We start from the raw sequence: 11672 nt of genomic DNA, 5'->3' as shown, positions 1-11672 counted from the left end.
GCTGGTAAGTCTCACCTCAACTTCTTCAGTCTCGAGCTTTATATTTTTCTCTGGTTCATCTCATAAATTTCCCTCATCCCTTCTATTTGCTTATTAATTTCTCTGTTATTAAGATTTTCCTCAGCTATTTTGAAATTCTTCCCACCCTTGCTGGCTATTGCAGCCTAAGTACCACAGCTGCCAGGAGCCTGTGCCCATCTCTTCAAGATCCTGACATGTCACACTGTGAACTCTCTCCTCCTTGACAATTTTTATTGCCCAGGGACAGAAACACTCCACTTCTTTCTTGCCCCTTCTGTGCTCCACAGTGAGCAAATGGCTCATTAACAGCTGTTCATTAGCTGTTCCCTTGCTGTTTGTGCAGCCTGAAGTACCTGGCCAGCTCTGGAAGTGGCTTTAAGTGCAGTCATCCCTTGCACAGCATCAATGCTGTGTTGAGACCATTAAGCTTCTAAGTGTGTCAGTGGTTTGTCTTCTTTCTTGGCTGGAATTGGACTTGTCTGTGTGTTCCCACAGCTCTGTCACCTTTGCAGTGTGACGGTAACTCCTAATCCACAGCAGAAGGGGCTGGGAACACAAACCCTGTGAGGAAAGACTGAGGGAGCTGGGGGTGTTTATCCTGGAGAAAAGGAGACTCAGGGGTGACCTTATCCCTCTGCAACATTGTTGGAACTCAAAATGTCCCTCAGACATTTTTAGAGGTTCCAGGCCTTGGTCAGAAGCATTTTAGACCCTGGCAGGCAGCTGCAAACAGCTGAGATTTTGAGTTTGAACCATGGGATGAGTTACCAACTTTGGAGGTGGAACAAGCAGTCACAAAGGGTTAGATAGTATAGTAAAAGTAGTTACAAAACAGAGGGGAAAATTTTTTAGTATTGTACAGGGGGGTTTTTACTTTGTACATGGGGGTCAGAAATTCTAAGATGGAGGAAAGTGGGCTGATCCTGTTCTTCCTCCTTCTTCTTCCTCACCTCCATGTTCTTGGTGATGTTGGCACTCACAGATTGGTTTAGAGTAGAAAAGCACCATTTAATATAGGTAATAGGCATTGGGGAAAAACTGTAAATATGTAACATGTAATGTACCATATAAAAGACAGCAGCAGCCCTGGGTGGGGAGAGAAGAAGCAGTCGGAGTCAGAGAGGATGTCAGGGTGTGTGTGTGCCTCTGCCTGAGCTGTGAGCAAACCACAGCAACCCCAGAAGAAAATCTTTTAGATAACTTGCAAAAAACAACCATGAGACTGAACAAGAGGCTGCTGAGTTTTCTTTGGAAGCACGGGTTGGAGGAGAGACTTTTCCACCACACAAGACCCCAGACCAAGCCCGGGGTTCTCACACAACATCCTGAAAGGTGGCTGTGCTCAGGTGAGGATTGGGCTCTTTCTCCAGTCACCCACAGAACCAGAGGACACAGCCTCAAGCTACATCTGGGGAAATACAGGTTGGATAATCTTTCTCCTGAAAGATTTTATGGGAAGAGTGATAAAGCACTGGAACAGCCTGCTGGGGGAGGTGGTGGAGTCACCATCCCTGGATGTGTTTAAAAAACATGATGTGGTACTCGGTGCTGTGGTTTAGTTGAGGTGTTAGAGCTGGGTTGGCCTCCTTCTTTAAGGTCTCTTCCAACTCAGTGATTCTGTGATTCTGTGAGTGCTCTGGGGCTGTGGACATGTGGGATCTCTTAGGGTAAACTCTTGGCAGGGGGAAGGGGGCAGTGGTACAGCTGGGCTCTACAATCAGGGCTCAGGCCATTGCTGCTCTGTGCTGATCCCACTGATGGCTGCTGTGTGAGACAGTGCTGATGCCACTGCTGCTGTCAGCCCAACATGCCCTGCTTCCCTGTAAAACTTTATTTTTCCTTTTTTTTTTTTTTTTTTCTTTCTTTGTGAAACTATTGATATTTGCATGTCCTGTGGGTTGTGGTAAAGTGTGCTAGCCAGGAAAGCTGTGGTGCTAGCTTGGGTTGAGTCAGAAGATGCAAATGAAAGAAACTCATCTACTTTTCTCTGCAATCTCTGCTAACAACATGTGCTTTCACTTTCAAACAGGAGCCCACTGACTGGACATATAATAACCATTTCAAATGTGTAAGAGCTTGCAGATTGCAGCAGTGCCGAGAAATGATGTTAAAGAGAATGGGACTAATTTTATAGACTGGGAAAATAATAGGTTTTCTGCAATCCTTTTTTTCTACGATTTTTTTAAATCCACTTTTTAGCAAATCTTAAGTTTTATAATGAAATGGGGCATGTTTGTATGCTTTGAAATGATCCAGTTTCTGTCTTGTAACAACTGGTTTGTAACTCCACAGGGGAGTATTTAAGCTGCTCGAGGCTGTTTGAAAAAATTGTTTAATGATGCGCCACCTCTTTATTGAGATATTTGCAGTATTTTGGTGGGTTTTTTTTAACATTTTTGTTTATTGTTTGGCTGTAGGGGGTTGATGTCTTGACTCTGCTCTGGAAATGGAGAATTTTCTGTAAATGTGCTTTGACTGAATCTCTGCAGCTTCTGTGGTTTCTCTGGTGCAGAAATTGCTGTGTACACCCTGGGGGCTTTCAGTCTCAACAACACACTGGTCATGTTATGTGCACATTCATTTCCTGGCATCTTTTTTGTATGGGTCAAGAAATAACTTGGATACTTTCCTCCCCCTTTTGTCTAATTACCTGTGCCAATCACATGCTTCAGGAAGACTGGAAGTTACATCACTACCAATCCATGACCATGAGATCAAAACCAAATGGGAGACCAGTGACCATATAAGATGGAAAGGAGGCAGAACTGCAGTAGCAGTGAAGACAGAGGATAAAATGAAGGTAAATGTATGAAGCCATTGGGATGGATTGCTAGCAATTGAGATATTTGAAGGAGTTTAATGACAGGGGGAAAAAAGGCTTTTGCAGGAAGACTGATTGTGGGTTTTTTGCTTCACTTTCAGGTGAAAAACTTAGCTGTAGGGAGCTTTCCAGGATGGAGATCAGACAAAAGATGAACAGGTAGGAGGCAGAGGAAGGGGGAGAGTAGAAAGAATCTTCCAGCTTGTGGTTGGGTTTGGTGGTAAAAGAAGAAACAAGAGGAGTTCAGGAACTGCTTGATAGGGGATGCACAGCTCTTTGAGAATGGTTTTGGTGATGGAATATGGATTGTCTAGGGCACTTAACCTATCCAGAGGCATGCTCCTTCCAAACTTTTACTGCCTGCTTTAGTTGCTGTCTCAATACTGATGGAGTGTCTACAATGCCTTTATTCCATTTTTTCAGCTTTCTCTCTCTGAAGACTTTCTCATTAGAGTTTAGAATTAGCTCAGTATATGCATAGTGATTTCTCCCCTTCACTTCAGAGCTGTTGGACCAAAGTCTTCCTGTGCCCTAGAAAACAAGGGGCTTACCTGTGTTGAAGCTGAAGGAGCTTGCTGCTGAGCTGAGTTCTCAGATCTGCACAGCTCTGTGTGTGCACACTGCCCTGCCCAGGGCTGTTCTGAGCCATTCCCTGCACATTCAGTCCATCCCTCTGTGCCTGTGCACAGGAGAGCACAGAGGACGGGTGATGTCAGGGTGGTAGGAGGCTGAAATAATACTGCTGCTCTGCCTGTGCAGCAAACACAGGAGAAATGGACTTTCTGCAGGGTTGCTGGCATGCACAAGGCAGCCACTCCAAGCCTCTGCCATGGGGCAGCAGAGGGCAGGGAAGGGGAGCTGGGGGACAGGGAGGGCACAGTCACAGGAGAGGGAGCAGTGCTGCAGGGTGAGTGTTAACTGGGGTTTGTGGCTCATCCATCACCATGTTCTAGTGCTGCCCAACAGCAAGAGGACCCCAGAGGGGTGGAAGCAATGCTATGCAAGGTTTTAGTCTGAGACACTGCAGGCTTGGCTCCCAGAGTTGCCAGCCTCTCCTGTCTCCTCTTTTCTGAGCTGCAGCATCACTGGCTCGTTTATAAGAAGGTGTCACATTGCAGAAGGTTTGATTCATCATAAACAGCAGCCCTGTGTTTCAGCAGATATTTTGTGAGTGTAGTGAGCCTAAATCAAGGCACTGTGGATTAAACTGTCCCTCTGATTTCCTAGCTCACTTTCAGAGGATGTTTGTCAATCTAAAGCCCTTTCACAGCCTGGAAAATACTGTCTTTTAATAAAACTCCTTTGAAATCCTTATCCATTATCTTGGCATCTTGTAGAAAGTACAATTATGTCCCAAAGTTTGGTTGGCCAAGCCTTGTTCAATGGATGACAGCTTCCAATCCTCTTCAGTAAATAATGGCTCCATTTCTCTAAGTTTTTTTTTTTTTTCTTTTCCTCTTTCTATTTGATATCTCAAGCCAGGGAACAGTGTATATTCCTACCAATCTCAGTATAAATGAAGCAGACAGCTAACTTTGATTTGCTTCTGTTCCTTCTCATCAGACAAGCTGGCCTGCATTAATCATATTAATAAAAATGGCATTAAAATTAGCAAGTTTTAAAAAGGCACATGACCCACCCAGTTACAAGTCATCCTGTATGCATATTAATTACAACTTGTCTAAATTTTAGCAAAAGCTCAAAGGAATCACATTTTCCCTTGCATGTTGGCTTTAATTTGGAAAGCTCCCTGTAATGCAAGATATATCCCATCCTAGTATGGTTCTCTAATCACAGTATGCTTTAATTTTGATGGATCACCCTTGAATGCTTTAAATCCACTAAGATTTGCAGTAATTAGAATTTTTTTAAATACTTTGTTTCCTGAACTATCCACGGTGACATCCATCTATCATCACATGGATTTCTCATGTTATTACTCGTTCTCCTTGCAAAAAGAAAAAAAATCAAGTAATTTGTATTGAGAGCTTACCTTTGCTGCTACATGGTAGCATGTTTTTATTTATCTTTTTTAAGTAACTGCTCCCTTTTTGAGTGATTGTGCTCTGAAGAGGTGCACATTTTTCAGAAATGTTGGAAGCCCTTCTCCTCCCTCCCAAGTCTCCAAGCAGTAGCATTGTCCCAATAGGGGAGCCAGAAAGTCACTTCATCCATTCTGGGTGCTTGCCAAGGGAAACTCAACCATAAGGTAGAATTCACTAGGCTTTTTTGGTTTTTTTCTCTTTTAAAAATCTGTTTCATGCTTCCCTTTCCATTTTCTTTTTATTGTAATCTTTCACCTTACAATGTTTGTGATATAATATATAAGGCTTGCATACACAAATCTAATGCATATTTTCAGTGCAGAATACTTATTTATTTAATGGTTGTACAAAACAAGACAAAGTGCTGGGATGTTAATCTCCTGTCATCTCCCCCAGACTCCAAGCAAGGTTTTTCTCTCCTCCTGAGTCATGATTCCTTGTTTGACCTTTGCAGAACAGCCTATCCTTTCTCAGTTGTGTTGCTGATGGTTTGCTGCTCTTTGCTCAGCTGCTCCTGTGCTGCTTTCTCTTCCACCAGCCTCTATTTTATATCTAGTCAGAATTTGCATGATTAGTCTTCTCTTTGCTTTCTAAGATCTCTCTCCTCTCATTTCCTGCTTTGGCGGTTTCAGATTGTTCCGTTATTTTCTGAAGTGCATTTCTCCCTCCTTCCTGCATCCCTTGCCTGGCTGCTGTGTCTGATGGGTTCCCTCCCATCTTCCCATCAGAGCCTCTCTGTGCAAGGTTTCCTCCTTGTCCCTGCCCCTGGCCATCTCCTGGGAGCCACTCTCCTCCAGTGCTGAGGCACTGGAGCAGGGGGAAGCATGTTGCCCTGATTCTTAAGATTTTCTAAAGCCTTCTCAGTTTACATTCTTGTAGAGAACTTTCTCACACAACTTTCTGCAAACAACCTATTGTTTTGCATTCCTCCATAGAGGCGGAGAAATCTGATGTACTCATAGTTTGTCCAATGTCATTGGAGAGGTGGCACGTTCACCCTCCCATCCACTGTCACCTTTGGAAAAGTATAAATGCTGGAGTCAGAAAATAAACTTCCTCTTTTTCACCTTTGCAATAGCAGCGGCTCACGTCGTGTTTTCACGTGTCCTGTTGTGGCAAGCACAGTTCTCTCCCTCTCAGGATTTTTCATCGAGGTGCAGAGAGAAATGAAAGAGAGAACAATTTCTAATTCTGCTCCTTGTTTTTCCCTATGTGGAATGTGTTTGGAGAATTGTTTACCTGGAGTGAGTGCTTGGTTGGATTCTGGTGAGGATTGTTTGAGCCTGGTGGCCAATCCAATCCAATCCAATCCAATCCAATCCAATCCAATCCAATCCAACCCACCTGGGGCTGGGCTCTCAGAGAGGGTCACGAGTTGTGTTAGAGTCAGAGAAAGTAGTTTGTAGTTTGAGTATCCTCCTTTTATATAGTATATTGATGTATTTTAGCATAGTTATAATAAAGAAATCATTCAGCCTTCTGAATTGAGTCAGACATGGTCATTTCTTCCCATTGGGTTGGCCTGCATTTACAATATCCTATAGTGACAGAAGCACATCTGGGAACAGCTGCCAGAGGCAGGGGAAGCAGCAACAGGCTTGGCTCATGGCAGAGGGTGGTTGGAGGAGCAGGCTGAGATCCAGCACACCCCTCTTTCTGACAGGGCCCTGGAGGGAATCCTGCAGCTCCCTCAGGCATTGGGACTGATGTGGGAGATGCTCAGTGTAGCTCAGAGTGCTAAGGGAGGTCCCCTTGCCTTTCCACAAGCATGGTGCTTGCTGGGATTTTCCCTCATTCATGGCCAGTTTTACCCTTTATTTCAGATGTGACAAAACCCCAGCCCAGCCAAACAAGAGAGCAGGGCTGTACCACCACTTGCCAGTGTCTGGATTTAGGCAGTGAGCCCAGGAGGGTCCTGGCTTGACTAACTAGGGGAGAAAAATGTTTCCTTTCTGAGCTAGTTAATAATCAGGTCATATTAACAAGTAAAATTTGATTAGGTTTCTGATTAGGAAAGAGTAAGCCAGGAGTTTGAAGCTTGTTGTGTCAACAGAACAGATTAGCTTGAATCTGACGTTCTGCTTTCAATAAGGAACTGTTAACAGAATTATAGTTGGTGTCTGACTTCCTCATGAGGTTCTGTGCAGGATACAGAGCTCTGAGCAGTTGCTGAGTATCACAGGATATGCACTGGGACTTTGTAAACAGCCAGGCAGGAGCCTCCCAAATCATGTAGTTACAATAAACAATGATAAGGGAGTAGGTAAATCTCTGACTTTAATGAATAAGGTAAAACTTGCATGTTGGGAAAATACCAGTAGGTTGCTGTCATTTGCTGAGGTGACCAGTTGAAAGGGCAGATGTCCTGCTGAGGGGCTCTCAACTCACTGTTGTACAAGGCTTTATTTCCAGAATAGTCCAGTTCAACGCTGAAAAGTTCAGAACAATTCTGACAATTGACTCTTTTTACTGGAAAGCATTGAGATCATGTCACCCACACCTTGTGAGTGGAGAAACTGCCAACATGATGTGACCTGGAATTTCCATTCCAATCACCCAAATGGCATTTGGGTTCTTACTGAGAACAGATTTTAGAAGGAGAAAATAAGTATTTGTAATTTTTTTATTGAGCCTGGCTACTTTCAACCAGATCTGAGAAACAGCCAGCTGATCTTCACATCCTAAACCATTGCTGTTCTGTCATACAAACTGGTGTCACAGAAAATGAGGGTACCAGCCCTTAAAACCATATTGTAAATGCCTAACATTTGGAAATATAAATAATGCTTAGCCTACTTTTCTCATCAGGATAGGATCCAGTGACAGTGTGATTAATCATAGGCTGTTCAGCATCAGTAGGGGGAAATGAAACCTATTAATGCTGCCGTGTTCTCCAAGGCACCAAGAACTGTGCTGGGAGGAAATGATCTCTGACGTGAGGGAAGACAGACTCCTAATTCCACACACAAAATTCCACCTGCTGTCAAGAATGATTAGGGATCAAAATGGTATCTGAGGGTATCTGTGGTGATTGCTTGATGTTTGTGGCTAATGAAGTTAACTGTCTACAGTCAGACCCCCATTAAAGTTCAGCGTGGTGTTTTATGTTGTGCCTAAAATGCTCCCCTGCCCCAGATGTGTAGGAGCAGGACAATTGCTCCCTTGGAGGATGCTTCTCCCTCTGCCTCAGACACCAGCAGTGTGAGGGGTGCACGTTGCTCTCAGCCCAGAGCAGCAAGATTTGCTTCTACTTGTTCCTTCAGACACAGGGGACACTTTTTAGATGCTGTCCTTAAGCACTGCTTTGCTCTGCTGCCATCATCACCACCATCATGAATGCTGCTCTTCAACTTTATCTGGGGGGCAAGGGGATGGGAACAAAGCAGTTCTGCATCTTTGAACTTCAGCACAGTGGATTTAAACAAAGACTTCTGCTCTACATTATAGCCAGGCTACCTCTGTCTACTACACAAATGATTAATTTCAGCATAACCTCTATGGATTTTGTCCTCCCTCAGATCACTTTGAGTTAACCTAAGGGTGGTGGGGGGAGCAGATGTCCTGCTGGAATGCCACCTCTTGGATCCTAATGTGTATGCAGGAAAGCTGCAGATTGTCTGAAGGACACACTAAGGGCAGTGCCCTGCAATCCATCAGCTGAGAGGGAGCAGGATGGTGATGATGTGAACAGAAACACAGCCACAAGCTGCTGCCACATGCACACTGCTCGTGCAGGTGACAGGGAAGTGCTTGTACTTATCTGCATGCAGGCAGTGGTATCAAGGCTCCCATATGGAGTGATTTGTCTTAGAGGGCAGGTAAGCTAAAAATAACCAGGCAGATGTAGGGGTTTGTCTTGCCAGGTGCCCCTCAGTTAAGGAACTGTATGAATAAAGCTGAGATTGCTTCATTACTGCTCTTGAACCTGCTGAATTTGGGTACAGATGTAGCAGCACTGGGACCAGTGGAGAGCAGTAATCAAAAACACATTAATTTGGGAGAGGAATGACTAGAGGAAAGGTGGTGTAAGAGGAACAAAAATAGGTTCAGAAGTGGAGAAATGGAAAGAAAGATAAAAATCAAGTGAAAAACAAAGGAGGGCAGATTTTCCAGCAGTAAGAATATGAGTTTTAGAGATGCCACCAGGATGCCAGAGGGAACCCTTGGGACAACTCATTCACCTACTTTGGAAAGGATTGGTGTAAGGGGAGGCAGAGGCAAGATGGATAAACTTGCACCTTAATGTTAAATGCTGTGGGGAGGGAAGGTGATGTCTAGTTCAGTAGTAGTTATGTGTAATTAATAGGATTTAGCATTGATAAATAGTAGCTTTGTATCTGTGTGTAACAGCAAGTCAAATAATGTAAATTGGACACTGTTTATTAGTTAAACTGTATTATTATTTATTACTAATATGTTGATTAAAAAGTAAGATTTACAGTCCCTATCAGTTCTATCACAAGCCTGCAATGTGATTCTTTTCAAGCTGGACCTTGGATGGCTGCATCTCTATGGAACCCAAAGTGCTGATAAAGTGTTATAAACATGCTAAACACCAGTCGGGTTGCTCTTGCACTTAGACTGTCTTCCAAAGTAATCTGCAATCCTCAAGGTGATATATTTCTTGTAAAAGTTCTTTCATTCCCATTTTTAGCTCATTAGTCCCTACATGGTCAAAATTGTCCTGGTCTCTCAAATGCCCATGTAAATATTTTTGGTTCAGCTAATTTCAGCTTATGGTTTATGTTTTGGAACAGGGGGGTTGGCCCGTTTTCGTTTGGAACTTTATAATCATCTTTTCAAATCTCTCTGGGTATTTAGGAGCTGTCATTGCAGACAGGATGGTTTGGTTTCTTTTTTTTTTTTTCCCCTCTGAGTAGCCTTTTACTTCTTCTTCCTCTGAAACATTATTTAATTTCTTTTGGGGAAAATTCTCATTCCTGATTTAATTTCCTTTGACTGTTTTCTAATGATTTTGGGTCAGCTTTAATGCCTTATGAATAATTTCATTATTTGTTCCCTCTCAGTTCCCTGGTTCCTGACAGCTCCTCTCTCACTCCCTCTGTCCTGACGTGCAAGTTTCTGAATTAGCCAGAATTTAGAGTTTTCTCCATGTAGATGAGCATCAGTAATACATAATTAGGGTGCTATTTGTGATACCTTCACACCAAAATTCTTTTCAGGATGGTGGAAGCAGAAGCTGTTTTCCCCCTTGGAAATTCTGTCACCTTTGCTGTTTACCACAGCCACGATCACTCTTTCTTTTTCTCTGCCCTGTGCCCAGCCAGCAAGAAATGGCCATGCCTCATATTTCAGGTGGGTTTATTAGGAATGCTGAATAGTGCATTTTTATGCTGGATTTCTTATTGCACTTGTGTTTTCTATCAAGATCTAGTTGGATGAAAGAACTGAGTGCATTGAAACATTATTTGAAAGGGTTATTGGTTAATGATACCTTGAAATGCAGTTGAATGTTTTTCCTCATGTAAATTTATGCAAATGTTTTTGCACTGAAGGTGGAATTATTATAATAAAGGCAGTTCTATGTATATTGAGGAAGCTGAGCTATTTGGGTTTAATTACCCTATCTCTTAGAGTTGAAGACACTCATCCTGTCCAGTCTAATTATTTCCACAGAATTTTTTTTTTTTTTTCTTTCCTCCCAGCTCATCTCTGAGCTGAATTGTACTGATTGAAGAAATGCAGATATTTAAAAAGTTCTCTTGGTACCTGCTGCTATTTTGAAGCTGGATTAGTGCTTCAGCCAGTCCTGCTCCAGCAGCTACTACTGGTTCAGCCTTTAGACCTTCCTTAAACCTCCTTGAACAAATGCAACCTGCTTAATGCCAAATCTCTGCATGCCTTCTGCAATGACTGAAGTTCCTTTCAGCATTTCCATCCTGCTGCAACTGGAATTAGATGGATTTGTTAATTGTTGAATTTATCTCTTCCCAGTACTGTCAGCTGTTCCATCTCTGGAGCTACATGGGAAATTTTGGTGGCTCCTTCTGCTAGAGCTTTGGAAAGGATTGCCCTGACTGCTGTGAGCCCCAGATCCCTCCTTGGTGATAGCTGTTAGCAGCTTTTGGCTCATGTTAGTGCAGAGAAACATACACATAATGAGGAGAGAGCACATTTGAGTAAGTGCTTGAGGGACAGCAGTACAGGATGGAGCAGTGCTCCTAAGGGCTGCATCCTTGGAGGATGCTGCTGACCACAGCAAACATTCCCACCTCACATTCTTTATTTGTCTTTTTTATTTTTTGAAGATTTGCACTTGGAAAAGTATTTAGCTTTCACTTAAGGTAACTTTTAGTGAGTTATGCTCTTATTTGCTGGCAGTTTCACTCTTCCCTTTTCTCCCACACCCCTTTTTGAAGGACCAAACAATTGATTTTTCAGTCAGAGTGAGAGGAATTGGTCCACAAATACAACTTTCTCAAAAGCTTCTGACTACTGATGACTTTTATTGCCAAACTTCTATTGCTTATCCCTGCCTCAAATGTGTGTAAAAAATTTCAGTGAAAAACTCTGCTTTTCAACTGTTGTTCCTGATGTGGTTTGGATTAGGAAAATTTGGGATGCAGTGCTGTGCAGAAGAGAAACAGCAAACCTGAACTGCACTGCCCAGTGGATTATTTCAAGTACAAGTGAGTGGGGGAAGAAAGACATTGCACTTAGAATAGATACTACACGTGGCAAAAAAGCCTGAGTATTCCACACACTGCTAATCTTGCAAGCTTTTATTTCATCAGAAAGTCTGTCTGAGCTGATTTCCATATCCT

Source organism: Lonchura striata, chromosome 2, assembly GCF_046129695.1.
Source record: "Lonchura striata isolate bLonStr1 chromosome 2, bLonStr1.mat, whole genome shotgun sequence".
Classification (NCBI taxonomy): Eukaryota; Metazoa; Chordata; class Aves; order Passeriformes; family Estrildidae; genus Lonchura; species Lonchura striata.
The sequence above is the reverse complement of the archived record's forward strand: the minus strand, read 5'-3'. Positions refer to the sequence as shown.